Source organism: Ambystoma mexicanum, chromosome 1p, assembly GCF_040938575.1.
Source record: "Ambystoma mexicanum isolate Mex_15411 chromosome 1p, UKY_AmexF1_1, whole genome shotgun sequence".
Lineage (NCBI taxonomy): Eukaryota > Metazoa > Chordata > Amphibia > Caudata > Ambystomatidae > Ambystoma > Ambystoma mexicanum.
In genome coordinates this window covers 19,664,264-19,688,089 of record NC_090921.1, presented here as the reverse complement: position 1 = coordinate 19,688,089, position 23,826 = coordinate 19,664,264, and the positions used below count along the sequence as shown (strand labels likewise).

The 23,826-nt window shown below is 49.0% G+C and overlaps 1 protein-coding gene across 2 annotated transcripts in view; it reads left to right on the top strand.

Annotated features, from left to right (window-relative positions):
• The first annotated feature begins 11,261 nt into the window (after positions 1-11,261).
• LOC138564070 (zinc finger protein 345-like) overlaps positions 11,262-23,826 on the top strand; it is a 439,931-nt gene continuing 427,366 nt past the window's right edge. The window contains exon 1 of one of the 2 annotated variants that reach the window (XM_069642884.1): positions 11,262-11,340. The gene's annotated coding sequence lies outside the window, so the exon portion shown is untranslated. The remainder of the gene's footprint in view (positions 11,341-23,826) is intronic. The other variant, XM_069642885.1, reaches the window with a different exon arrangement.

The following is a 23,826-nucleotide window of genomic DNA, read 5'->3' as shown; positions in this document are numbered from 1 at the left end:
GCAACTACTGAACCTCCCGGTGAAGCCCTGCTGTGGGTCCGAATTGCCTGAAACTTCGACGACAGAGAAGATCTGCAAGGAATCTTTTCCCTTGAGCTGGTGGGACCAACCAGTTCGCCAAACGTGCATCGCTGCAGTGAACCGGCTAGCCAGGTGGACCGGACCGTGTTTGGGTTTTAAGGAGCGCACCTTTTATTTGTTGCTTTGCTCTGCTGCTGGTTTCTTCCCTGGGCAGTGCAGTACCCTCTAGTCTTCCTCCTTCATGTCAATCCAACAGTCGTTTCAGGAACCGTGAGCCTGCAGGACCTGACAGGAACTTCTGACTCAGCTACAGCATTCTTCTTCTACTAAGGTACTGTTCAAATCCAATCGTTCGTTCCGTCCGACCGCGGTGAAAGTGTTTTAAATCTTTCGCTAATCCGAGGGCTTGTCCTTCTCTACTCTTTTAAATAACTTTTCTTCCGACCAACTTCATTTCGAACTCTTGGCAAAGACTTAACCGTAAACTACTCTGAACTGTGTGATCCTCTGCAAAGACTCTGAACCATTAACATTGGCCCAGGCCTATTGATTTGAATCCTAGTTGTAGTAAGCCTTTTCTAGATTGCCCTGCCTATTACTTGTTGGTGTTGCTTGATTTTGAGTAACCTTGTCTTTCCCTCCCTTTTTAAATTACTGGAGTGCCATTTTGCTCACACTTCATTTTGAGCTTAACTTGTCCAGAATTGATTGGGTGGTGTGTGGTATATTAAGATTGTGATTTTCGGCTGCTTTATATTAGTGAACTGTTTTATAACTGATGGTGTAAATAAATGTATATTTGTTTATTCAGAAACCTTGAGTCAGTGTTTGTTAGAAGCATGGTCATTGCTGTCCTTTGTGTAACTTCTGATACTGCTCACTTTACTCTTGAGATAAGTCTGGCTGCTCAGCCATCGCTATCACTTTACTTTGTAGTGCAGGCTTGTACCAAAGGTGAATTTGTACTTGTACTTGTAGTCTTAATTGTGTGTGGTGTTCCCAAAGGGTACTGCATGTGATTCTACCTAACACTGTTGTAAGCCGAGAGGGCTTACTTCTGATAAGCCCTTGTCTAAGCAACAATTTTTTTATCGTAAAGTGGAGGATCCAGCCTTGGGAAACTGATTGAGCTTTCAGGAGCAGGGCGATATGCCCAGAAAGGAATCGATCCTCCCCCTGCAACAAAGGAGCGGTGGTGCAATTGTGAGTTTGCTTCCTTCCCAACCCCCCTTGTGCCTTTTGTGTCCTATAATCCTATGGCCTTGCCTGGCAACACCTCTATAGATCTTACTGAGGGACCACTGGAATCACCCAAGGCCCAGGCATACAAAAGAATAGATCTTCTGAAGACGTGGCTTTGGGGGAATCCACCCCCCTAGAAAGGAAAAAGGCAAAAATGACTACGGACAGGGGCAACAGTTTAGCCTCCAAAGGGGACCACAGAACCCCAGCCTAAATGAATTGTCTTTCATACAAGTGGACAATGAACTAGAAATAAGGGCGGAAAAAAATAAATTAAATCCAAAGAATTTGGAGTGGCCCCCATCCGATGAAGATCTTTTGCTGGATCTGGCTGCTGCACAGGTTGAAGCCCAGACACCGGCTCAGACATTGATCGATGCAGGCACAATAGAGGCTCTTTCGATAACCTTGGCACCGTTCATGAAATACCACGAAACCGTAAGTGACCAAACTAGGGACCAGACCTGGGTGCTGGCTGTGCTCCACTCAAAGCTGGTATTTGTGTAAGGTTTTGTAACCGGAATCCAAGGTAACTTAGACAAAAACAAAGAAGAAATCACCAATATTCTTCATAGCATTATCGATCCTATTATTGAAGGAAAAAGGAAAAGACGTATAGACCTGGAGAGCTCGAACCTGCAGCTCAAAAGCTCAATGAACAACACAGATTTACTGAGCAATTCTTCTATTGGAGGTGCGAATGTCAGTGTGCCAGATCCTCTACAAAGAACAAGACGGCTGCCCCAATTTAAGGTTCTGAGACTTAATCTATCGAAGTAATAAACAAGACAATAGCGCTAGTTGTACAACCTAGCCTAACAGATTGTATAATAGCGCAAGGCGGCCACACTGCGGTGGCCTCAGTTTCTTCGAGCCAGGTCAACAAGGATGAGCCAGTGATCAGAGGGCCTTTGGCTATCTCAATGGGTGCCTCGATAAAGAAGTTTCAGATCTTTACTAAATTATAAGAAGGTCCAAAGGAATGTGCCCTCCCATTAAACTCAACTCAAAGCAAGAGAGACGCTTTGAGAAAAATAATAACAGCTAAAGAGAGGTTGCAAGGGACTACCGTGAAATCACCTCACCAAAATGGTAAACAACCTCAGCCTAAAATGGCTCCAAGAGGTCTTCGGCCACTGAGAAATTTGATCCCCCCTAAAAGCAATGCTCTCGCAAAGCCAGAGGAGAGTAGTAAATGGAATCTAACTTCCAAGGTAGACAAACATACCTATCACTCTAGCAACAGGGACGGCACTTTGGGTAATTCCATCACCCAAATAGATGTTGTGTCAGAGGATGAAGACCAGCAGGACCTAATCAATGTTTCGACCTATACTGATCTGGATGAAGATGAATCAAGGCTTGCCATTGAGAGGAAGATATCGACTCGCTCCTCCTGTAGACCCCCCCCTCGGAGTGACTCAATAGACCTCTCTAATGCCAGTGCGGATGAGGTGGCTGTGGGAATGCCATCGCCCCTATGCGGCATAAGATTGAATAAAAAAACAATGGAAGGCTGGAGAACGGCTTCAAGATCTCCCAAGAAGAGGAGCGAAATCCAATGTGTGGAAGAGCAGTCCCTGATGAAACCGATCAAAACAACTCCCTACAAGCTACTAAGCGACATGTCCAGTATACAAGCCAGTGAAGATCCGACTGCCAGATAAATCACGCAGGTACCAGGGAACCTGAGCAAGATGTCATAATAAAGCGTAAAACTCAAGAGGAAGACTAGAGCCCTCCAAGCATTATATATCTCCTACTGTGATTCAAGCTAAGGGGAAAGGTATGCAAGTGAGTTCAGAGGAGATATTTAGATTAGTTCTAGAAAGAGTCCTTGTCATCAAAGAAAGCTTGATTCTAAACAGAGCCAACGTATTACGTTTTATCCAGATTATTCCAGCTGTAAAACAAGTTTATTCCAGGGACCTACACCTCCTGGAAATCTCTGAGGAAAAGCGCTTGGACAGAGTAGTCCTTTACCTCTCCTTAGAAAAGAAGAAAAACGTACTCCTTGGGGAGAGGGCGAGTCTTCTCTCAATGGGCTTTGCTATATCGGAGTATGACACAAAAGAGTTATCGCCCCCAATCAGATCTAGGGACCTTAACAAGGATCGTTCGGCTAGAGCGCGATTGACGAAAAGTTGGACAGACAAAAATGAAGACCAACAAAGGCCAAATATGAAGGAGAGAATTTATCTGATGACTGTGTCACCTTTAAGAAGTCAACAAATTCATATCGTAGATGGGACCTCCCACTCAGTGAGGGAGTCCAGGCAAGATGCTGACGTATATCGGAGTGACCTGGAAGAAGAAAATTGGGACTGGTTGGCGGGGGTCCTTGCCGCGGGAAGCTAGAGAGCATAGCTCCCGAATTTGCCTGTAGGGAACTTAAAGGACCATTCCTGTCAATGGATACACCTTTGCAGCTGGAATATTAGAGGGTTTGTGCACCTATTCAGTGAGGGTGCTCTTAAATTCGAGGAATTTGATATACTCTATCTACAAGAGACGTGGCTTCGGTCCCCCCCACCCTCCTATGGATGGTTTTACCATTTATTGCAATCCAGCAGTGAAGGGCCCTACTGGAAGACCTATGGCGGGTCTCCTGATAGCGTTAAAAAACTGTAGGCAGTGGCACCCCCAGACATTTTTGATAGGGGTGGCCACACTGTAAATCTAGGGGTGGCACACCAAAACAAACACACATAACTGAATGGGCTGCTGGGGGGCAGCATTTTTGTAAGGGTGGCCATGGCCCCCCTTGGCCACCCCTTGGTGGCACCCCTGACTGTAGGAGCTATAAAGTGATCTCCACTTATACGGGCCATAACCCTAAAATCTGAAGCCCAAGCAATAAATCCAGAGAATATTGTAATGACAATAAATCTGTATTGGAACTACACTTCCCCAGAGGGAAAGGACTTTGCTGGTCGAGTATTAGCCCTCATCAATGAAGCAATGGGAAATTGGCCTATTCTGGAAATTATTTTATGCAGCAACCTTAATATCCATTTATTTAATACAAACTTAAAACTGATCGAAGACTACACTCTGGCAGCAAGCCCCCAATTATTGAGAGGCCTTCAATGTCGGACCGCTCTAGCTTTAAGAAATATCGTCATGGCAAATGGCCACACCACAGGGGACTGTCCACCAAGACCAACATGGAAAAGGGGCCTGGAAACAACGGTTTTGGACTATATCTTTGTCTCCGATAGCTTATAGGCGCATCAAATGTAATTTAGTGGTGCAAGATACGGATGTAAGCGATCACAATATTGTTAAATTATCTGTCAAAGTGTGGAGTGGGGTCGAAGCCACTAAATTACCACCAATAATAAATGTTGAACCTGCAGAAGCAGGGTGAGGATGCAGCTAGTCACCCGTGGCCCAGGTGAAACATCAGAAGGAGCCAGCCCGCCCGTGGAGGCCTCTCATTATAAAGTTTATGACGCAGCACAAAATACAACTAATAAGCCTGCTTTTTGAAGTGGCAAAACGTAAAAAGCCATTGAACAAAGCGTTGAGAGCAAACTCCCGCAAAAATACACAAGATTAATTTGAAAGTTCTAGGTTAATGAAACAAAGTTTCAAACATTGGCTAAAAAGCCATAATCTATTATGTATCAACAGGATGCAGAATAAATGCTCATTGTGTTGTCCTCTAAAAACACAGGGGAAATGTGGAAATTGATGACCTCTCTCTACGCGCCGCAGGCATCTTTAATATCAAATCCAGTACCATCAGACTGCATCTCCAATTTAATGTTGAAACAAGACCCGGAAAACTGGGCTACTAGGAAGTGGCACTGGTTTGGAGAAATTAAAAGGTCCAAAACAATTCCAGAGTCCTGGACTAGCTTCATAATTGTCCCAATCTTTAAAAAAGGCGATAGTTCTAACCCAAACAACTATAGGCCTATCGCCTTACTGGTTGTGACAGGAAAGATCTCTGGTGCACTAAACCTAGAAGCCTAAACATCGTGGAGTAAGACCACAAAGCATATGATCCCTTGAAATTGGGGTTCGTGAAAGGCACAGGGACCTCCCTGGATCTCTCCTTAATTAACATCCTTAAGGAAAGAGCTAAAAGAAGAAATGGGACTGAATTATACCTGCCACCGATCGACCTGGCCCAGGCCTTTGATACTGTAGGTAGGCAACTACAATGGGAAAAGCTCAAGGCCTGGGGCTGCCGGGGTGATATAAGGGAGGTGCTGAAGTTGCTCCACGAAGAGACAATCTTTGCGAGTGAGACTGGACCGGAGTGGCAATTTGATCGACCCCATTCCCACATTTAACGACCTAAAACAAGGCTGCCTATTGGCACCGGCTATATTTAATTTGTTCATCTCCGATGTAAACAAGGCCCTCGACTCAGCCAGAGGTTTTCCGCCTTGACTTGCTGGAGTGGCGATTAGTTGGCTTCTCAACGTCGACGATTTGATCCTCCTCGATCAAACACAGGTGGGCCTCCAAAGGCAATTGGATGCTTTGGACGGTTATGTGAGCGCGAACGGCCTAAGAACAAATGTGTAGAAATCCTGAATCCTCATTTTTGGTCAGAAAAAAAGAAAAGAAAAGGGCAAATCCAAAGTTTGGTATTAAAAAGGAGAAAAAAATCCTGGAAGTGACTTCATTGACATATCTGGGCATGTGCCTTAATGATAGTGCGGTTGACGCTGAGAGGGAAGCCCTGTTACGAACGAAGGCAAAGAATTTAGCAGCCCAGGCAAGGATGATCAACGCCCGGTACTGTAAATTCTCCTTGACCCCAATAATTGATTTCTATCGAATGAAATCTAGAGCTATCTTGATGTATGGGGCGGAGGCTTCGTTCACTTTGTCTGCTGATGTCTGGGTAAAACTAGAGGGCATCTTCAGGAGAAGAGCTCTCTCAATCCCCACCTGTGTCCCTATGCAGGTTTTAAGGGCAGAGCTAGGTTTAACTTCCCTGTATCAGCACACAGTATGGAAAACCTTGTCATTTTTTCAGAAGTGTTGCATCGAGACCAACAAAGGAGGACATGCAGCTATGAGAAAGATGATGACTGGCCCTACAGATGTTTTATTAATCACTTGGAGGTAGGCGTGTGTCGCCATCCTGAAGGAGTTGAACGAAACAGAATCAATCCTCGTAGGGAATCCAGTACAGGTGAAAAGAAAATTGTATCATTTAGATTGGATCGAGGCATTGGATTATAGGCAAAACTCCAAACTTTATGGATCCAACTTTCCGGATATAAGGGCTAGGGGCACGGTGCCAGCTTACCTGGCCAGATTCCCCTTTCGCTATCGTCGCAGTCAATTCATGCAGTTCCGATTGAACTTATTTCCAACAAAAGTCTCCCTGATAAACTGGGTATCACCGATCAGGCCCGGGTTTGACTGACCTCTTTCCTCTCTGATCGACCCTCCCAGGTCCAAATGTATCCTTCCTCTCCTCTATCTCTATTTGTGGTGTTCCCCAGGAGTCTAACCTCTCCCCCTGGCTGTTCAACCAATACCTGGTACTTCTTGCCCACCACATTGCCGCTCTTTGCCCCACCTTTCAGTGCTATGCGGATGACACTCAACTCATTTTAAGGCTCCCCTCCGCCACTTCTTCTCCTTCTCTCATCTATGATTGTCTGTCTGCTATCCAGTAGTAGTGTGCCGTCAATGATCTCTGCTTTAATGCCAGTAAGACGAAGATTCTTCTCATAGGCACACCCTCTCCCTCCTTTCCTGTCACTCTCTGGCCGGCCTCTCTTGGCCCTCTTCCTGCTTCCACATGTGAGGCTAAAAACCTCTCAGTCATCTTCGACCCCACACTCTCGTTCTCTCCTCACATCTCTGATGTCTCTAAGAAGCCACACTACCAGCTGCACCTCCTCAGAGGTATTCTTCCTTTCCTCTCTTTCCCACAGATGCTCACTGTCTCCAGAGCTCTGGTTCTCTCTAGGCTGGACTACTGCAACAGCCTCTTTATAAATTTGCCTGCTTCTACTCTCTGTTCTCTGCAACTCATCCAGAACAGGACCGCGAGACTTGTCCTTGGCCTCAAGCCCAGGGATAGTATCTCTCCAGGACTGAATTCTCTGCACTGGCTCCCAGTGGCTGCGAGGATTCATTTCAAAACCCTCTGCATTGTCCACAAGGCCTTCTGGGACCTCGGGCCTCAATACCTTCAACTCTCTCTTCCTAAATATCTTCCTTCTCAAGCTCTTCGCTCATCCGCCTCTAACTCCCTCAAGGTCAGTCACTTCTCCAAGCAACGAGTTGGTTGTAGATCTCTTACTTCGGCTGGGGTCTCCTTCTGGTACAGCCTCCCTGAAACCTGAGGAGAACCATCTCCGGTTCCGTTTCCTCTTTGCTTCTGCTTTCTCTCCTCTCCCCTGCTGAACTCCTGGCTGAAACTGAAACTGCACTGGTCACCTGGCTACCCTCTGAGCTCGGGTCCAGGTCCCCTCCCCCGCCAGTTGCACACCTGCACTGTCTCCCGGGCAACCCCTGCGCTTGAGGACTGTTTCTGTATCCCTACAGTCCCCCACCAGCACTTGACACCTGATGCCTGCACTTACCCCTGCACTTTACACAAGATGGCCGCACTCTATTTATTCTATTTATTCTACTGTCCATCCCATGTACTGCACTGCCCTCTCCCCCATCCCCTCTGCACATTTCCCCCCTCCCCTTTCCCCTGTATTTGCGCAATCTCAATGTCGCCTGGCCTAGTAGGATCGCTGTCTGTCTTCCCTCTGTTCCCCCTCCCTTGCCTCGTCGCGCCTTGAAACACTTATGTATAGGCGCGTTATAAATGCTGTATCATATCATATCAATACAGCGCCTGAAACACAAACTTTCAACAACTGCCCCCACCTCTGATGTCAGACTGAAAAAGATCCCATTCTGAGCCCACTACGCAGAGTCTACTATTTATCCCACAAAAGGACGACTTTTAATCGAAGCCACAACAACCTCATACTCCACAAGACAGCGGCTTGAGACCACCCTGACTCTAGGACTACAGTATTTTAAAATGATATGCTAGCCGGCACCTGCCCTCCATATGTTCTGGGGATTGCACCCATCCACAGGCTTCACAGCGCCCGCACTAAATGATAATGCACTCTTCATCACGCTCCCTTTTATCACATTCACTGCTATCACTTTCACTAAATGTAATATCTCTTAGTGCAAACTTCTCTAAAGCATGACACAGTCCACGATAGTGTGTCAGAGGGTGGAGGTCGACCCCTTGTGTGTTTTCATGAATAAAAAAGAATATATCGTGTGGGGCACATTCCAAGACTGGACACTTAGCCTCAAAACCACTAGAGACTTTGGCACGAGCCTGAAACAGAATGGCAATATGAGACATGCTTCACTGCAGATTCTTAAACATAAAGGGTGTAGACGCTTAATCCTTAGCCAGCAATGTTATAGAAGGGTCCCGTTCAATTTCTCAAGTTGGGAAAGACAAATTCAATGAAATTTCCATATTTCACTTTCGGATATGTTCCTATGACGTCACTTCCTGCAGTGTATGCCACAGCTCTCTGCTTTTTAATTTGGATAGGGATGAATGTTATATGAAGAGGTGTTGTTTGGCTATTTGCCCACCCATTGACTGTCCATGGCCATGCTCATCCCTATTGTTATTCTCACACAGTTCCTGTCCCTCCCCGGCCAAAACATCTCCTCATGGGAACTCTTTCAGCTTGTTTTATTCAAGCCTTACCATCAAACGTTGCATTCGAAGTGCCTGCCAGTGTTTTTTCAAAGCAGTCTCCTGTGAATTAATGAGGCTCATCTGGAGTTTGCCAGTCTGCTAATAAGATGCCGGTAACAAAGTGTACCGGCACCTTTCCGGACGGGCAAACTCCAAGTCTGCCGGTAGGGACTGTGATCTACCAGCAGGCTTGACCTGCTGGTAGTTCAGGCCCTTAACAGCAGGCAGACAATTGACACCATCACCAGCACAGGTATAACTGATGACGGTGATTGCAGCTTCCCTATCGGACTGCGCTGGAGTGGGGATTTACTGGTGTTTCCAGCACCCGTGGCATTGGGTGGCAGAGGCGGTGAGGTAGTCCCTCAGTATCCTGCCAGAATTACAGGCGGGACACCGGGGGACTTGTAAAATAAAGTGTCTTAACCAGGTCGGCCTTCACATACTCTATTTATAAGCACTATGCGTGTCCTTCACTGAAGTCCTGTTAAATAGAATCATTGTATTAGGCAAGTGCCAGGCACTGCTGTTGGTTGCCCACGTACTTGTGCCATTTTGCACCTGCTACCATTGATGACAGTGCCTGGCATGTGGCTTTTTCATACCATGCCTACACAGAAGCCCAAACTGTTGGCATTGTCAATGCTTCTTGCAGACATGCCAACCCTCCCGATTTAGGCGGGAGATTCCCGATTTTGAACTGAAAAATATTGCTATTTTTCACGTTCTCCCGCCTAACATAATTCTAGCCCCAATGCATGCCTTTGGCAGTGGTCGAAGTGAGCGGGAACGGTCGGGAGCGGTGCTCCTATACTTTTTTTAATTACCTTGTACAGCTCCTATACTTTTACGTTAAAAAGAAACCATTCCGGAACTGTTTTTTGTTTTAAAATAAAAGTGTAGGAAGAAGTTGAAACCTTCACTTTCAGTGCACTGCACTGAACGTTCCCTTAAACAGCAGGTACAAGTGTTTGGGGGGATGTATTGTGTGTGGGAGGGGTTGTGGCAATGAGGTTTGCCGGGAGCAGGGGCAGGCCAGCAGGGGACATAGTTCCACTACTTCTTTTCAAACACTTCGACCCATGGCCTTTGGGGAAATTAATTTCTCCCGTATTCTCGGGTGAAATCTCCCTCCTAGGTGCCTCAGAATGTTGGCATGTATGTTGTTGGGGACTGAGCCGTGCTGAAGAATCATATGTACTCAAAGTGAATACACACAAGGCATTGGGTGCACAGGTACAGGCTGACCCATACTTGCCAACCCTACAGATTTAGGCAGTAGGCTACTACCTTTTAAGCAGTCCTACCGCCCGCCTACAGATTTCAGTGACAGATCCTACTGCTTTTTACGGTGGCAAGTAATTAATGTGACTCTAAGGCAGGCTGCAGGACAGAGCATGCAACGCATTAATGAGTCTGTCTGTACAGTGGACTGGTAGGTGATTACTTTCATTGGGCTCAGAGACTCTGTCCTGCACTCTTGCCGGGACAACCCTTAGGTGAACCACCAGTGAAGGCAAGTTTCAGTGTGTAACACCATCACACAGCATCTGCCTATCAGACTAAGGGGGGGTATCAGTCGCCATGTTATTCAGTGTTCAACTTGCAATAAATATGTACTTCCCAGGCTGCTGCTAGAGCAGTGGCAAGCGTTGCCCACCAGCTCTGTGTAATTACCTTCTGTGAAGTTAGGCCATCGAATTTAGTGTTACGTTACCATTCAGAATGATACATTTTTAACATTTCAACATCTTTCCATATTGTGCTTTTTGCTGAGTTGTGTATTTTAGGATGCTTCAATGGTGCCAACAATGTATGTTTTGTATTTTCCTGTGATGTCATTGTTATGGGAATTATTATTTTTGAAACTTCAAGAATCCTACATCTTTTTGGTCACAGAATGTTGGCAAGTATGGGCTAACCTTGCCCAGGATTCCTGTGTCCCAGACATGTAAGCATGCACTGCTGGTCCTCCACAGACACCCCTGCAGAGGCAGGTCACAGGGAACCCCCAGTGCCTGTGTGGGGGGTGGGAGGGAGCTGCTTTGCATCATAATGAAATCCCTGTATACATTCATAGCAACTAGCAGGGCCCAGCAGGGGGCGCTGCCGGCATTAACGGGAAGAGGGCGCTCTTCAGTGCTGTGTCTCTATGGCCTGCACCCTCATTCCATTCCCGGAAGTAGCGTTTCCTCTTCCGGGTCAGTGGAGGCAGCGGCAGCACGAGCAGCAAAGGCTGGCTAGTTCCAGCAGCAGCAGCAGCAGCAGCAGCAGCAGCAGCAGCAGCAGCAGCAGCAGCAGCAGCAGCAGCAGCAGCTGCTTCCCCTGAGCCCAGCCTGGAGGAGAAGAAGGAAGCCCAGGTAAGACATGCCCAGCAGTGGGACTCAGCTCGGGTACATATATGAACAAAATATACAGACATAAGATAACTACAAGTTGAAGTATAAAGACCAAATGTAGAGCACCAGTTGCTAATGTGTGCAAATATCTGACCTATGACTTCAAGTCTAGTGCATATTTTCATTCATGAAAATAGTGTGAAATATCTAACCTTGTGATATTTTGTGCTAAAAAATCTTTGTGCCGTATTGTCCTTAGCAATAGGAATATTAGATAGGTCATAGGCGCTTCATGTAGAGATGTCCAATTCACCACGACCAACGTACTGTCAAGTAGTAGGTCGAAGTCAGGTGTGGTTGCCCTTACTGGACCAGTTCAGGAAAAATGTCCTATGTGGGGGAAGTAAAAAGTCCAGTAAGGGCAACCTTAGTCATAGATCAGGTATTAGGAAAGATAGCCACAGGTGAACTACTGTTTTAGACCTAGTCAAATCAAATGTACTTTCTGAGAACTATCCCTCTTTCATTGTGCAGATATTGCCCGTAACATTGAGATTCCTTGGAAAGATATACCAGATAGATGTGAAGATACTGAGTTTGGACATATGGATACATGTTGAGTTCATAATAATGTATGTACTTTCTGCACTATATTAATTCCTAACGTCATGTTGTATGTACTTCCTCTATAGAATTGCACATGCCCCTGATGAAGAGTGAGTGTCACTCGAAACACGATGGGCCCTCTTTGCATCATCGCCATGACTCAAAAGAAGATTTTTGTGATAAACTACTGACTGAACTGTCATGTTGAATTTAGCTTTTTCCTAAAGACCACATGTTACAGTCTGGATGTTACATAATATTTTCTACTTGAACGTATAACCACAAAAATATTGGTCTGGCTTTCCAGACATAGGATAGTGTGCAGGGGACGCGAGTTCCCTAATTGGGAACATTTTCTTTGTTCTCTAACACTATTTATACAGCCAGCAAAGTCTCTAAAGGGACCCAAGCACTTTGAAAACTAGGAGAACACACTTGTATACCATGTTTAATTCAATTCAGTTTTATTTCGGTTGTACACCATAAAAGCACATCTAACACACATGTAGCAACATGCTAAAAACAAAGTTAGTAATAGCTTGAAAAAGTTATGAAAACATTAAAAGTGGCTGTCAATTCATAAGCATATTTTTATGACTCAACGTATAAATATATCTTAAATATCATAAACTAATAAGTGACCAAAAAATAAAGAAATAAAGGACAATGGGCCTCATTCCGAGTATGGAGGTAGCCATGCCGCTTTTAGTGGCATGGCTACCCCCATACCGGGTACCGGGTCTGGATTCCTTGAATGGGGAAATACCGGGCCATTCGACCTTGGAGGGCCCGGTATTTCCCCATTCAAGGAACTCGGACCCGGTACTTCCCCATTCCCATTGAGTCCCCATAGGGCTCAATGGGAATGGGGAGGATGCTAACAACGGGTCCGTTAATGACGGGCCTGTTGTTAGCATCCTGGTCTGCTCGTAGGACCCGCTAAGGACACCTGGTTTTACCAGGCATCCTTAGCGGGTCTCATGAGTAGACCTCGTAATGAGGCGGTAGGGGGTTAACAGCGCCGGCAGCTCTACCGGCGCCGTTATCCCCCTACCGCCTGGGTCGTAATGAGGCCCATTGTAATATTTGTACCATGGAAACACAAGAGGTTATTATTTTAGATTTTTTTTTTACCAAAGTCTCCCTTTTTTTGAGATCCCTAAATATAAACATAGAAATTGTATTACAAGCAGCCATAAACAAGGATAACTTCAAAACAGTAAGAGCCTCTCTCCTGGTATTAATCGCCTGGGAGGTTAGTAGTGGCCTCAACCATTTGGACCTCAAGTCTGTATAGACTTGCGCACGACAACATAAAGTTCATGTCATCTTCAACTATGGAGGGACATGTTGGACAATGTGCAGAGAACCCCTCCCCCCAGTGTCTTGTAAACTTCGCTAATGGGAGAAGGCCAAAGCTAAGTAAGGAGCAGCGCTTTCCTTTTCCTTCCCACCTGGGGCACCAAGGCTATATCACATATATACACCATATAGCTAGCAGATGGTCTGCCTAAATAACATATATCCAGCCTTGTCCCTGTAGCCCACTCATAGAATCTAGTCTTTAGCAGGTTTATACTCACAGGATCAAACCATAAAGAATTGAGGTCGGGAACCAGGAGGACATGTTTAACATGTTTCAGCCACGGTGTAGGTTTTAGATCTTCCATTTTCAATACCTCTAGAAGGCCCTCTCTGTATGAGTCCAACTCCACTGTGTACCAAACCCTATCCAATACAAGAGCGGTTTCCACAGCACCTCATACATTCTACATGACCTAGTTCTATGGCCACGGCGACGATGGCCACTGACCGGGGAGACCTAATAGGCATTCTAGTCATGCCCCCATATTTCAGCTGTTAAAATACTCTTTTCAAGCTGTTTGGTCCATTTCTGGTCCCTCGTAAATGATATCCCCAAGTACTCGTAACTCTCCACAGACGATATTGGGGAGTTCAGGTAACATTTATTGTTTGGATCTTCTCGGGCCAGTCACAAGACACCATGCCAAAGTCCTTGTTTTGATTCTTATAGTCACATTTCTGGGCTGTACAAAGCAATCCAAAATACATGAGTTGTTTCAGGCCCTTGGGGCTTTTGGCCAAAAGCACAGCGTCGTCAGCAAATAGGAGGAGACTCCATTTGCCAGAGCCCAACCTTGGTGCGTCCAGCGATATTATTTGCGTATCCGCAGCAAAGAGGTTGATTTACATTTAAAATAAGAGGGGGGCGAGTACACATCCCTGTGTTACCCCTATCTCTACTGGAAATGGATTTGGTAGTTCTCCCCCTTCATTCCATCTTACACGTGCATAGTTGCCAGTATAAAGGGCCGTAATGGATTGGACAAGCGCTTGAATCTAGAGACCTACCATCGCTTTTAGGATGTGGTTGAAGCATAGCAACCTTTGTAAGATAAGATCCAACCTAAAGGCTTGGTCAATAGTCGATACTCCTTTTCTAAACCCTGCCTCTGACCTAGAGAGGATATTATCTTCTCGTTGCTAGAGAATCGATTAGCAATGTAGGCCTATAGTTTGGTACAAGAACCAGGTCACCCTTTTTATGAATTGGGATTATTCTTGCTCCCTTCCTTCTTTGCGGTAGGACAAGTGAGCCATTGACTTTGATATTGATATTCATATTTTATTTCCATAGCGCTCGTACACAAGTGTTTCAGAGCACGACAAGGCAAGGGAGGGGAACAGGGGAGAACAAAACAACGATCTTACTAGGCCCAGTGACATCGAGAACGCTCAAGTGCATGGGAGAGGGGGAGGGGAAACGTGCATGGAGGGGGGAGAAGTCGAGAGTGCAGAACAAAGGAGATACAGATAAATAATAATAAATAAAGAAATAGTAAAGGCAACAAACAGTGGTAGTGCAGCCAGCAATTGGCAAGTGCTGGGTTTAAGGCAGCAGACAGGGTAGTGCAGGAAGAAAAAGGGGGGGACCGTATGGGCAAAGATACAGATCCCAATGCAAGATGTTGCTCAGTGACAGTGCACGAGGGTGGCAGGGTGAGCGGGTATCTGAGCCCGGAGGACAGAGGGTGGCCAGGTGCACAGTGCCAAGAGAGAACAGATCAGCAGGGGAGAGGGAGGGCAAAGGCAGAAGCAAAGAGGAAGGTCTTGAGGTGCTTCCAGAACTGGAGATGGTTCTCCTCAAGTTTTAGAGTGGCTGGGAGGCTGTTCCAGAGGGAGGTCCCAGCTGAAGACAGAGATCTACCCCCAGCTCGTTTCTTTGAAAAACAACTGACCCTGAGGGAGTTAGATGTAGAGGAGCGAAAAGCTCAAGAGGAAAGGTATTTGCGGAGGGATATCTGAAGGTATTTTGGACCCAGGCCCCAGAAAGCCTTGGGGACAATGTAGGGGGTTTTGAATTTAATCCTTGCATCCACTGGGAGCCAATGGAGAGATTTTAGAGCTGGAGAGATTCGATCCCAGGGCTTGAGGCCAAGGACAAGTCTCGCAGTCCTGTTCTGGATTAGTTGCAGAGGGCAGAGAGTAGAGGCAGGTAGATTTAGAAAGAGGCTGTTATAATAGTCCAACCTCTAGAGAACCAGAGCTTGAGAGACCATGAACTTCTGGGGCAAGGAGAGAAAAGGCAGATTACCTCGGAGGAGGTGCAGTAGGAAGTTTGACTTTTTAGAGATATCAGAGATGTGGGCGGAGAAGGAAAGTGTGGTGTCAAAGATGACCCTGAGGTTCTTAGCCTCACAGGTGGGGGTAGGAGGAGGGCCAAGGGAGGCCGGCCAGAGAGTGAGGGGAAAGGATGGTGAAGGTGTGCCGATGAGGAGGATCTCTGCTGGCATTCAGATAAAGATCATTGTTGGCACACTAATCTTGAATGGCAGTTAGGCAATCAGAGATGAGAGACGGAGAGGAGGTGGCAGAGGGCAGCCTTAAAATGAGTTGAATGTCGTAGCGTAGCACTGGAAATTTGAGCAGAAAATGGCAATGCAGTGGGTGAGAGTTGCCAGGTATTGGTTGAAAAGCCAGGGCGAGAGGTTAGACCCCTGGGGAACACCACAGGTAGAGAAGAAGATAGGTGATAGGAGGGACCCAAGTTGGACCTGGGAGGGTCGGTCAGAGAGGAAAGAGGTCAGCCAGGCCAGAGCCTGATCAGTGATACCCAGTTTATCATAGAGACAGTTAAGCAGGATGGTATGGTTGATCATGTCGAAGGCAGGAGAGAGATCGAGAAGGATGAGGACAGAGGGAATGTTAGAGTCAAGGTTGGAGAGCAGATCTTCACAGATGTTCAGGAGAGCAGTTTCCGTGCCTCTGGCAGTTCTGACACCAGACAGGTGGTCATGGAGATAGCCAACAGAATTGGAATGAAGGTTAACCTGAGAGATGGCCAACTTTTCCAGGTGTTTGCCCAGAAAGGGAGTAATGGAAATTGGGCGATAGCCAGACAAGAAGGATCAGCTGTGGGTTTCTTGAGTAGCAGATGTAAAAGGGAGTGCTTCAGAGAGGAGGGGAAAGATCCTGAGACAAAGGAGTGGTTGCAAAAATCAGCAAGTGCCGGAACAAGTGTGTCAATGTGGTCCTTGATGGTTTTGGAGGAACAGGGCTGAACCTGTTTTGACGTGGCTTTCATAGATCGGACTTATCTAGCAACCTCATCAGGGGAGAAAAGACGAAAGGACGAGAAGGAGGGTAGGCATGGTTTCTGAAGGAGGGTCAGCAAGCACAGGCGGAGAGGGGAGAGGAGGGGTAGAGGTGAAGAAGGTGGACAGAATGTCCTGGGTTTTTTAGATAAAGTGAGAGGCAAGGCCATTGCAAAGAGCCTGGGAGGCAACAGGAGGGATAGAGACTTCAGCAGGGTTGGCCAGCTCCTTGCATATTTTAAAGAGTTTGGCCGAGTTGTTAGATGCCGCAGAGACACAAGCTTGAATGTGGACTCTCTTCTTGGTGAGGACAGAGAGTCGGTATTGCCTGTGGAGCAGACGACAGGCCAGTTTGTGAGAAGATGAACAAGAAGCCCTCCATTTCCTCTCAGCCACCCTACACCTACGTTTAAGTGTAGCTAGGTCGAAGTCATACTAGGAATTGAACTTGGCTTTGGACTTCAAACGGATCCTCATGACCGGGCCAAGAGCATCAAGAGTATCAGAAATTGAACAGTAGAGCAAAGACAGGGCTTTGTCAAGATGTGAGACAGCCAGAGGTGGAAGGGGGAGAGAAGGTGGCGGCCAAAGCCTCAACTGATACACGCTTCATGGGCCCGATGTCCGAGAAGGTAGGTGGCAGTGTTGGGGAAGGCTTGGTTTGGGGGAAGAGAGGGAGAGATGAGAGGAGAGGAGGGAATGATCGCTCCAGGAGGGAGGAGTGGTCAGAGGGATGGAGAGGGGGAGGTCAGAGGAGATGAAGACATCGAGTGTGTGCCCTGCAGAGTGGGTCAGGCCAGAGAGGAGGATGGACTGGGAGAGGGAGGTCACATAAGAGTACAGAGGAGGAACAAGGAGAGTCTAAAGGGATATTGAGGTCACCGAGGAGGAGGAGTTGAGTGGTAGAGGCCAGGAGAGAGGAAGAGAGGAAGAGAGGTCCGCCCACTCAGAGAGAAATGAGGTGATTTGTCCAGGAGTCAGGTAGATGGTAGCCACAGTAATAGAATGGGTAGGCAAGAGAGAAAGCCTACAGACAAGGCATTCAACAGAGGAGTAGGTCTGAGTGGGAATGAAAGAGGCTGGAATCCACTCAGGAAAGATCAGGGCTACACCCACACCGGGTAACTTCATTAAACAATTTAGTTAGAAAGGGGATCCATATGTCTAGATTATTCCTGAAGAGATCGGCCATGATAAAATCAGGTGCTGGAGCCTTGCCATAGCGCTGTGAAAGGATAGCTCTTTCATTTTCACTAATAGAAAGAATAAGCCCACCTGGGCAATAGGTTCATGTGCCTCATTCATCTCAGTCTCTCTGAGTCTCACAATCTCTGTCTCCAACTCAGATTCAACCTGCTTTGAGGAATATAAGGGTTCCATGCCTCTGGAGCAAAGAGACCCTGGGCCTCATTACGAGATGCCCGCTAAAAACGTAGTCATTACCGGCATGGAGGTATTAGCGCGTCCGTGCACCCGTGACGCTACACCGCCATGCCGCTAAAGGCCCTCCAACCCCCCGATAGCGCCATCACGGGACCCGCCGATACTGCCTCTCCCCAGGAGCAACCCCTTAATAACGACCTGGTAATAACAACATGCTAATACCGGGCTCTTAATACCGGAACCGGAAGTAACGTCATTGCGTCAGAACGGGAAATGCGCCGGCGACCATATTTAAACACAATCCATTGCAATCCTCTCAATCCAGCAGTGCTACAGAGGAGAGAGCAGGGCCATAGCATCCAGCATGTCGAAGGCTACTTGCAAAACTACACCCCGCCTGCGCAAGAAGCGCTTCTCCGATGAGGAGCTAAACATGCTGGCTGCAGCCAATGCAGAAGAGGTTTTTGCTAATAACCTCAAAAGGGAGGTCCAGCTGAGGAAGAAAGAAATCTGGGAGGAGGTTGCGCGCAAGGTGTCAGCGGTTGGCACCACCCCCACACAGTCAAAGACTGTAAAAAAAGATGGGACGACCTCCATCTCAGGCTCCGGAACATCCTGTCCAGCAATCGCAGGGAGGTCATGGCCACAGGCGGGGGTGCCCACTAACCAGTGAAACTGATGCGCTGGGAAGAAACCTGCAGCACGACTATCCAAATGGAGTCCATAGAGGGTTTTGGGGAAATGGAGACGGGTGCCGCGACATCGCGTGATGGAGGTGAGTGACCCTGCAAACCCCAGTAGGCCAAACCAGGACGTAGTACAACAGATGTGAAAGTTAGCCAAGCCAATGCATGGCCCATCATGCACACATATACAGATCCATGTCCAGGTGGAGGCCCAAACTCTGGCAAAATGAAATGCATGCTGCGTGCCAATCCCATTACCAACAGACACCCAACACACAGGGGCCATTTGCATGTCATACATCACACAAACCTCCATACATTGGCATGCCACCTGGTACGCATCAGTGCCGAATGGAGACACCACGGCTTATGCCAATATGCCCCCCCCCCCTTGAAAGTACCCTGTGTGACACACCTATAAGATTGCAATGCATGAGAAATGAAATACTGTACAGCAACAACTCATGCATCTTGCATGTAACACATCACTGATGCCATGCATCTCTTCTTCCCCCACAAGCACTGATGCAGAAGGTGAAAGTCAGGACCCTGCCCCAAGGCCATCTACATCCAGGGCCAGACCACAGGGCACTGGCCATTCCACCTCCGTGGCAGCACCGCAGTCCACAGTGTAACCCAGGGCACGTGCACCAGCCAGACAGGCTTATGAGGAAACCACAGCAGAAGACAAGACTGCGACTTCTGAGCTGCCGACAACAGCTGAAGGGGAGGCTGATGGCACCCAGTCCGCTGCCACAAGTTCAGTGGGTGAGGCAGCAGCCACAGCCCCACTCAGCGATGCGGATTTGGAAGTGGAGGAGTTTGAGGACCTTGATGGCACAATCCATGTGGAATGTCCCCACACCCCAAGCCCCCCGTCCACCCCCAACCACCCCCAACACACCACTCGGGGCATACTGTCCAGCCACATGCTGGATTCTGCGGTTCCACTGCACAGTCCAGATCTCACAACCACCCCAGAGGCCAGCCCTGCAATGGCCCACCCAGCCGCAGCACCCTCTACCTCCACAGCCCCTACTGGCAGGACTCGATGATCGACTTGGTGCGCCAATATGTGGCTGACGGCGAGGAAACACGCCGAGAGGCCCGTGAGATCCGGGAGGCCAATGCTGGGACCATTGCGGCCATAAATTCAAGTGCAATCATGATCCGTGACAGTTTGGGGGCCGTCACACAGGTCCTAACCAGCATGCTCCAACACATGCAGCGCCAAAAACCTGCACCGGCGGTGCAAATCCCATCCGCATCCACCCCATCGTCCAAACCTGCAAGCTCTGCTCCCTCCAGCCCTGTGCGGATGACGAGGCGCAGTGCATGGCAGACAGAAATGCTGCCCGCGGACACAATAAAAGCCCGGAAATAGTGTGGGATGACAATGGGTGAGGGGGGGAGGTGGTGTTGGTGGTGTAGAGGGAATTAAGGGGGTGTTTATTGGGGGTATGGGGTGTTTATTGGGGTGTATGGGGTGTTTATTGGGGGATATGGGGTGTTTATTTGGGAGTATGGGGTGTTTGGGGGGTATGTGGTGTTTGGGTGTTTTGGGGGGAGGGGGAAGGGTGTGTGAATGGTGGAGGGAGGAAGGAACAAGTTACTTACCTGTAACTGTTGTTCTCCAGCATGGGTCTGGCATGGATTCACATGCTCATGAATATTCCCCGTCGTCAGGCTGGGAATCCTCGGTAAAGAAAAAACCAGTTGCAGTTTCGTTTCTGAACTGTCTTTCTTAGTAGTAACCATCACTGGTCTCTGGGTCATACTGCCCCTAGCCAAGGACTGCCCTCTCCCTAAGCCCCTCCCCTGGCAGCCATCCTCAGATTTGGTAGCACGTAAAGTGGCAGTAGGACCAAGCGAAGAGCTGCAGAGGGGAAGGAGGGAGGGTTCGCATGTGAATCCATGACAGACCCATGCTGGAGAACAACAGTTACAGGTAAGTAACTTGTTCCTTCTCCAGCATGGGGTCTGGCATGGATTCACATGCTCATGAATACAGGAATACATAGCAGTACACACAGGAATACATAGCAGTACACACATGCACAACCACGGGAGGTGGCAAGGCTCAACATTAAGCATTTCATCAACTCAACATTAAGCATCTCTTACCTCCTCACCAGGCCCACCTTCAGGTGAACAGGTTGCGCAGCACTGCTTGGCCGACTCTGGACTCCTCCCTGGAATCCCGGTTGACGCAGTAGAATATCGTGAAGGTGTGCGTCGACCTCCACATAGCAGCCCTGCAGATGTCCAACAGGGGCACACCAGATGGGAACGCAGTGGTAGCAGCGATCACTCTGGTTGAATAGGCTCTCGGATGGCCGGGCAGCGGTCGTTTTGCCAACCGGTGGCAGTGCATGATGCAGCCGGAGAGCCATCTGGAAATGGAAGCCTTTGAGAGGGCCTTCACTTGGTTCACAGGGCCAAAGTTCACAAACAGCTGTGATGTCTTCCGAAAACTCTTTGTGCGGTCCACGTAGAACTTCAGAGCTCTAGCTACATCCAGCGAGTGCAAAGTCCTCTTGGCCGGCGACGAAGGCGACGGGAAGAAGACAGGTAACACCAAGGGCTCGTTGAGATGGAAGTCCGACGGCACCTTGGGCATGAAGGAGGGATGCATCCTCAGCACCACCCTCGTCTCGTGGAAAGTCAGGTCCGGAGGTTTACAAGAGAGGGCCTAGATCTCTCCCACTCGTCGTGCAGAAGTGATGGCCACAAGGAACTTCAATGGTGCAGAATGCAGAGGTTCGAATGGCGTCCCCATGAGCCTGGTCAGCAACACGTTGAGCTCCCACGCCGGGGCCGGAGCCTTCAACGGCGGGAACAATCGGAACAGTCCCTTCATGAATTCCTTCACCAGGCGATGAGACCACAGAGATGAGCACCCCGGAGTTCTGGTGTAGCGGGAGATGGCTGCCAGATGGATTTTGATGGAGGCATGGGCCAGCCCCGCCTTGGCCAACAACAATAAGTACGGCAGCACTTGAGGAGCCGTAATCCGAGAGGGTTAATCTTCTGTGTGCCGCACTAGACAGAGAACCTCTTCCACTTATGTCCATAGCACTTAAGAGTTGTGGACGCCCTGGCCTTGGCAAGCACCTCCTTGCAGTCCGTCAGGATATCGTACCCTCCAAACTCTAGTGCTGCAGGAGCCAGGCCTGCAATTTCAGCGACCCTGGGTCGTGATGGAGGATGGCGCTTCCTTCTCTGGCGAGGAGATCCGCGTCCGTCGACAGCTTGACTGGGGGGGGACGCTGCCAAGTCCAGAAGGTCCGGGAACCAGATCTGTCTTGGCCACGCCGGTGCGACGAGGATCATCCTGCACCGGGACCTCTTGAGCTGGTTGATGAGTCGCAACAGCAACGGCAACAGCGGGAACACGTACAGGAACAGGCCGCCCCAGGGGAATGAGAAGGCATCGCCCATGCTCCCCGGCTGGGGAAACCTGCTGGTGAACCTCCGGCACTTGGCGCTTGTCGCCGTCACGGATAGGTCGATCTAGGGATTGCCCCGTCGTTGGAAGAGTAGATCTACTTGATCCTGACGCAGTTCCCACTCGTGGCACGAGCGCAGCTCCCTGCTGAGTGAGTCAGTGATGGTGTTCTTTATTCCTGCCAGCTGGAAGGGTACCAGAAACATTCCCTGGCCGACGGCCCAGTGCCACAGATCCTGGGCCTCCTTGGATAGGGCTGGGGATCTGGTGTCTCCCTGCTTCCGGATGTAGAACATTGTGGTGGTGTTGTCGGTGAAGATCCTCACCACCTTGCCCTTGAGGGACGGGAGGAACAATCTGAGAGCCCAGATCATGGCTCGCAGCTCCAGGATGTTGATATGCAGTGACCTCACCTCCGGGAGCCAAAGGCCTCTTGCGTAGAGATCTCTGGTGTGCGCTCCCCACCCCTCCAGGGAGGCATCCATCGTCACCGTCTCCAGATGCGCCAGGGTCTGGGAGTCTGCACCCGCCGTCAGATGTGTGCGGGCGCCCCACCACCGGATCGCCTGGCGGAAGGCCTTGTTGAGCGGGATCCTGTCTACGAAGCTGCCCGCCACTTGAATCCACCGGACGTCGAGGAACTCTTGCAGTGGTCATATTCGCAGCTTGCACAGGTGCACTAGGTAGATGCACAAGGACATCATGCCGAGAAGGGACTTGATGGACCTCACCCTGGCCACATCCATGGCCAACTGCCGCTGCACCTTGTCCATGATGGCCTTTGTCCTTTCCTCCGACGGGGAGGCCAGTCGCGCCACTGTGTTGAGCTTGGCTCCCAGGAACAGTGCGACCTGCGAAGGAACCAGTTGGGATTTGGTGAAGTTGATGGAGGAGCCCAGGTCAGTGAACAGTTTGACGGCCTTCGCTGTGTGCCCAACGGTGAGTTCTCTTGTCTTTGCTCGGATGAGCCAATCGTCCAGGTAGGGGTAGACGTGCATCCCCTGCAGGCACAGCCGTGCTGCCACCGGTGCCAGGCACTTGGTGAATACCCTGGAGTCCTACTTAAATCCGAAGGGAAGGGCCTTGAATTGGTAGTGCCGTCCCTGGACTACGAATCTGAGAAACATTCAATGTCCTTTTAGAATGGGGATATGAAAGTAGGCATCCTCCAAGTCCAGCGACGATAGGAAGTTGCCCTCCTCCAGCTGCCCCAGCACGTGCTGGAGGGTAACGATCCAGAACTTCTGGGCCTTAATGTACTTGTTTAAACGACGAAGGTCCAGGATGGGTCGCCAACCGCTGGTCTTCTTTCTTACGAGGAAGTACCGTGAGTACACTCCGGAGCCTCGGACCTTCTTTGGGACAAGCTTGATGGCTCCTTTCTTCAGCATCGCCCTTACTTCCAGCAGAAGTTGGGGGACGTGGTTTTCCTTCCTGGCCACGGGTGGAATGCGGGGGCACTTCTTAAGAAACTCGAGAGTGTGCCCGCGGGCCAGGGCATCCAGCATCCATCGGTCGGTGGAGATAGACTCCCACATGCTGACAAACTTCGCCAGCTGGCCTCCCACCAGGGTGCTCAGGTGGGGGCCCGATGCTACAGCCGGTTCAGTCCTGCTTGGCAGCGGCCTTGCAGCCTTGGCCTCCTTGGCGACGACGACGAGATCCTCCTGACTTGCTGCGTCCTCTGTAGGCCTCCTGCGATGAGGAGCGGGCCGTCTGGCGATATGTCGAGGAGCTGCCGCCGAATCCTTTGGAGGCACCTTGCTTG